The sequence below is a fragment of the Bombina bombina genome, unplaced genomic scaffold (assembly GCF_027579735.1).
Source record: "Bombina bombina isolate aBomBom1 unplaced genomic scaffold, aBomBom1.pri scaffold_989, whole genome shotgun sequence".
NCBI lineage: Eukaryota > Metazoa > Chordata > Amphibia > Anura > Bombinatoridae > Bombina > Bombina bombina.
This window is the reverse complement of record NW_026511606.1, coordinates 47,256-52,726: the sequence shown is the minus strand read 5'-3', so window position 1 is coordinate 52,726 and position 5,471 is coordinate 47,256. Positions and strand designations below refer to the sequence as shown.

Sequence of the window (5,471 nt, the reverse complement as noted above, 5' to 3'; positions counted from 1 at the left end):
CGGCACAGAGGAGCTGAGGACAGCAGGACTCAGCAGAGTATAAGAAGTTCAGGTAAGAAATTCCACTAAACAGAGGAATAGGGCTAGGTTTCTTAGGCAGGAGTCACTAGAACAACTGAATCAAATTACCAAGCAGGGAGTATAGAGAGGAGGGGCCTTAAATAGGGTAAGAGGAGTGAGATTTAAAGTGACAGACTTGATATGCTAAAATCCCTGACATGCAGCATCTTATTGTTGTGATGCTTTGTCCGAATTGATTTTAGAGGAGACCCCATTAGAGGAGATCCAAGATAGGATTAAGGCTCTCAAACTAGCCAATTCCTTGATCTCTGATGCTAACATGCAAGTCATTAGACTGGGAGCCAAGATGTGTGGCTTCACTGTCCTAGCCCGCAGCACTCTGTGGCTAAAATCTTGGTCAGCTGATGTTACCTCCAAGTCCAAGCTCCTGTCGCTACCTTATAAAGGTTAAGACCCTGTTTGGTCCTGGTCTGGCGGAGATAATTTCTGAAATTACGGGCGGAAAGGGGTCCTTTCTACCACAAGACAAGAAGAATAGACCTAAGGGACGTCAGAATTCTAATTTTCGTTCCATTCGTAACTTCAAGGATTAAAAGGCTTCTTCTCCCTCCTCCAAGCCGGAGCAGTCAAAGTCCTCTTGGAGATCCAATCAGACTTGGAATAAGGGGAAGCAATCAAAGAAGCCTCCATCTGAGGCTGTCAGCATGAAGGGTCTGCCCCCGGTCCAGGATTGGATCAAGTGGGGGGCAGACTTTCCTTGTTTCGACAAGCGTGGATATGCGATGCCCCAGACCCTTGGGCTGTGGATATAGTGTCTCAGGGTTACAAAATAGAATTCAAGATTCATCCTCCCAGGGGCAGATTCCTCCTCTCAAGGTTATCTGTGGCACAGGTAAAAAGAGAGGCATTCTTAAGCTGCATTCAGGAGTCAGGACCTTTCCTCCCTGGGAGTGATTGTTCCATTTCCAGTAAGGGAACTGGGTCTAGGATTCTATTCAAATCTGTTTGTGGTTCCCAAAAAAAAGGGAACTTTTTGACCCATTTTAGACCTAAAATGTCTAAATAAATTTCTCTGGGTACCGTCCTTTAAAATGGAAACCATTCATTTCATTCTGCCTTTGGTCCAAGAGGGTCAGTTCATGACGACCATAGACCTGAAGGACTTGTATCTTCATGTTCCCATCCACAGGGATCATCACCAGCTCCTGAGATTTCGCTTTTCTAGACAAGCACTTTAAATTTGTTGCTCTTCCGTTTGGCCTTGCCACAGCTCCCAGAATTGCCACAGCTCCCAGAATTTTCACAAAGGTTCTGGGGGCTCTCTTGGCAGTTGTCAGGTCTCAGGGAATTGCGGTGGCACCTTACCTGGACAACATATAAGTTTAGGCGCATCTTTTCAACTAGCAAACTCTCATACAGAGATCTTGTTGTCTTTTCTACATTCCCACAGATGGACAACTGGGAAGTGGATTTTCTGAGAAGACAGATCTTTCATCCAGGGGAATGGGCTCTCCATCCGGAGGTGTCCTCCATGTTAAACCTCAAGTGGGGGGTGCCAGAGTTGAATTTGATGGTGTCTCATAAGAAAGCCAAGCTTCCAAGGTACGGTTCAAGGTCAAGAGATCCTCAGGCTGAGATAGATGCTCTGGCGGTTCCATGGGATTTCTGTCTTGCGCTCCTTCCACGCGTCATTGCTCATATCAAACAGGAGAGAGCATCTGTTATTCTAATATCTCCTGCATGGCCTTGCAGGATCTGCTTGGCAGACCTAGTAAGGATGTCATCTCTTCCTTCTTGGAGGTTACCTCTGAGGAAGGACCTTCTAACTCAGGGTCCTTTCCTCCATCCAAATCTTGTTTCTCTGAAGCTGACTGCATGGAGATTGAACGCTTAGTTCTGGCTAATCGTGGTAATCGTCAGTCATTGATACAATGCTTCAGACTCACACGCCTGTTACTCGTAAAATAGACCACAAGGTATGGCGCAAATACCTATATTGGTGTGAATCGAAGGGCTTCTCTTGGAGTAGGAAGGTCTGGAGAAAGGGTGTCAGTCGGCTCTCTGAAAGGTCAGATTCTGCATTATCTCTTCTTTTACATGAGCATCTGGTGGATGTGCCAGATGTTCAATCTTTTTGTCAGGCCCTGGTCAGAATCAGGCCTTTGTTTAAACCTGTTGCTCCTCCTTGGAGCCTTAACCTAGTTATTAGAGTTTTGCAACAGGCTTCATTTGAGCCTATGCATTCTGTAGATATTAGGTTGTTATCTTGGAAAGTATTGTTTCTTATTGCTACTTCTTCTGCTCGCAGAGTTTCTGAACTCTCAGCTCTGCAGTGCGTTTCACCTTACCTTATTTTTCATGCGGATAAGGCGGTCCTTACTACTAAATTGGGGTTTCTGTCACTCCGCGCCACTCTAGCCGCGGTTGTGGGTTCGAGTCCCACCAGAGTCATGCTTTTGGCATAAGGCGATTCATAAATAAAATGTTTTGTGTCACAGTAGCGCAGCCCCTGTAGGGTCGCTATGTCACCCTATAAAAAACAGCATACCTGGCTCTCTGGCGTAATTTCACTTCTTGCTGAGTTTCTAATACATTTAAAGTTAGAGCTTCGAGTCACACCAGAATCATGCTTTTGGCACCAGGTGATTGATAAATAAAATGTTTCTAGTCACAGCATCCTGTAGTCACAGTGTCACAAACACCATGTAATCCTGTAGGGTCACTATGTCAGCTGATTCTAAACAGCACACATGGTACAATGTATAGCGCATTGGACTTCTAGCTGTGTTTCTGAGACATTTGAAGGATTTTGGTTTGAGTCCCACCAGAATCATGCTTTTGGCACAAGGTGATTGATAAATAAAATGTTTCTTGTCACAGCCTCCCATAGTCACAATGTCACAACCACTATAGGGTCACTATGTCACCCTATACAATATAGAGCATTGGACTTCTATCTGAGTTTCTGAGTCACTTCAAAGGTAGTGGGTTTGAGTTGAACCGGAGTTGTGGTTTTTGCACAAGGTGATTGATAAATAAAATGTTTCTTGTCAGTCTCCTGTAGTCACAGTGTCACAACCTCATGTAGTCATTATACACCGTATACAAAACAACACGCCATGAGGATCACTATGTCAGCATATTCTTGGAAACTACAGTAGGCTCTGTGGCGCAATGGATAGCGCATTGGATTTCTAGCTATGTTTCTGAGACATTAAAAGGTTGTGGGTTCGAGTCCCACCAGAGTCGTGCTTTTGGCATAAGGTGATTCATAAACAAAACTGTTCTTGTCACTGTAGCACAGCCCCTATAGGTTCACTATGTCACTCTATAAAAAAACAGCACACCTGGCTCTGTGGCATAATTTGACTTCTTGCTGAGTCATTACTTGTTCCCTCTATGCTGGAATAAAATTGAATCTTTGAATTGAATCCACAGTGCTGCTGGTCTTCTATTTTTATATTGATTTCTGGGGTTGCAGGCCCCTGCAGCGTGCACGTGAGTAAAGAAGGAAAGTGCTGGGCAGTGTGATTGACTGTCTATAGTCACAGTGTCACCACACCATGTAGTCCTGTAGGGTCACTATGTCATCCTCTACAAAACAGCACACGTGGCGCAATGTATAGCGCATGGAATTCTAGCTTAGTTTCTAAATCATTCAAAGGATTTGGGTTTGACTCCCACCAGAGTCATGCTTATAGCAAATAAAATAATTCTTGTCACAGCCTCCAATAGTCACAATGTCACAACCCCTGTAGGGTCACTGTGTTACCCTATACAATATAGAGCATTAGACTTCTAGCTGAGTTTCTGAGACACTTCAAAGGTAGTGGGTTCGAGTCTAACCAGAGTTGTGCATTTTGCAAAAGGTGATTGATAAATAAAATGTTTCGTGTCACAGCCTCCTGTAGTCACAGTGTCACAACCTCATGTAGTCACAATGGCACCCTATACAAAATAGCACACCTAGAGGGTCACTATGACAGCCTATATAGATAAAAGTCAACATTTTCTGCGTGCAATAAATAGTGCATTGGACGTCTAGCTAAGTTTTTGAGACATTCAAAGGTTGTGGGTTTGAGTCCCCCCAGAGTCATGCTTTTGGCATAAGGCGATTCATAAATAAAATGTTTTGTGTCACAGTAGCGCAGCCCCTGTAGGGTCACTATGTCACCCTATAAAAAACAGCACACCTGGCTCTCTGGCGTAATTTCACTTCTTGCTGAGTTTCTAATACATTTAAAGTTAGGGCTTCGAGTCCCACCAGAATCGTGCTTTTGGCACCAGGTGATTGATAAATAAAATGTTTCTTGTCACAACACTATGTAGTCCTGTAGGGTTACTATGTCAGACTATTCTGGACAGCACACGTGGCACAATGTATAGCGCATTGGACTACTAGCTGTGTTTCTGAGACATTCAAAGGAGTTTGGTTTGAGTCCCACCAGAGTCATGCTTTTGGCAAATAAAATACTTCTTGTCACAGCCTCCCATAGTCACAATGTCACAACCCCTGTAGGATCACTATGTCACCCTATACAATATAGAGCATTGGACTTCTATCTGAGTTTCTGAGACACTTCAAAGGTAGTGGGTTCGAGTTGAACCGGAGTTGTGGTTTTTGCACAAGGTGATTGATAAATAAAATGTTTCTTGTCAGTCTCCTGTAGTCAGTGTCACAACCTCATGTAGTCACTATAGCACCCTATACAAAACAACAAGCCATGAGGATCACTATGTCAGCATATTCCAGGGAATTGCAGTAGGCTCTGTGGCGCAATGGATAGCGCATTGGATTTCTAGCTATGTTTTTGAGACATTCAAAGGTTGTGGGTTTGAGTCCCACCAGAGTCGTGCTTTTGGCATAAGGTGATTCATAAACAAAAATGTTCTTGTTACTGTAGCACAGCCCCTATAGGTTCACTATGTCACTCTATAAAAAACAGTACACCTGGCTCTGTGGCATAATTTGACTTCTTGCTGAGTCATTACTTGTTCCCTCTATGCTGGAATAAAATTGAATCTTTGAATTGAATCCACAGTGCTGCTGGTCTTCTATTTTTATATTGATTTCTGGGGTTGCAGGCCCCTGCAGCGTGCACGTGAGTAAAGAAGGAAAGTGCTGGACAGTGTGATTGACTGTCTATAGTCACAGTGTCACCACACCATGTAGTCCTGTAGGGTCACTATGTCATTCTCTACAAAACAGCACACGTGGCGCAATGTATAGCGCATGGAATTCTAGCTTAGTTTCTAAATCATTCAAAGGATTTGGGTTTGACTCCCACCAGAGTCATGCTTATAGCAAATAAAATAATTCTTGTCACAGCCTCCCATAGTCACAATGTCACAACCCCTGTAGGGTCACTGTGCTACCCTATACAATATAGAGCATTGGACTTCTAGCTGAGTTTCTGAGACACTTCAAAGGTAGTGGGTTCGAGTCTAAC

The 5,471-nt window shown here is 43.8% G+C and overlaps 2 non-coding genes across 2 annotated transcripts; both read left to right on the top strand.

The window, feature by feature from the left end:
* The first annotated feature begins 3,181 nt into the window (after positions 1 to 3,181).
* Positions 3,182 to 3,270, top strand: TRNAR-UCU (transfer RNA arginine (anticodon UCU)). Its single transcript is given in 2 exon segments — positions 3,182 to 3,218; positions 3,235 to 3,270. It is a non-coding gene; the product is annotated as a tRNA-Arg (tRNA).
* A 1,516-nt stretch (positions 3,271 to 4,786) lies between these two features.
* TRNAR-UCU (transfer RNA arginine (anticodon UCU)) lies at positions 4,787 to 4,875 on the top strand. The gene is given in 2 exon segments: positions 4,787 to 4,823; positions 4,840 to 4,875. It is a non-coding gene; the product is annotated as a tRNA-Arg (tRNA).
* Positions 4,876 to 5,471: the final 596 nt, after the last annotated feature.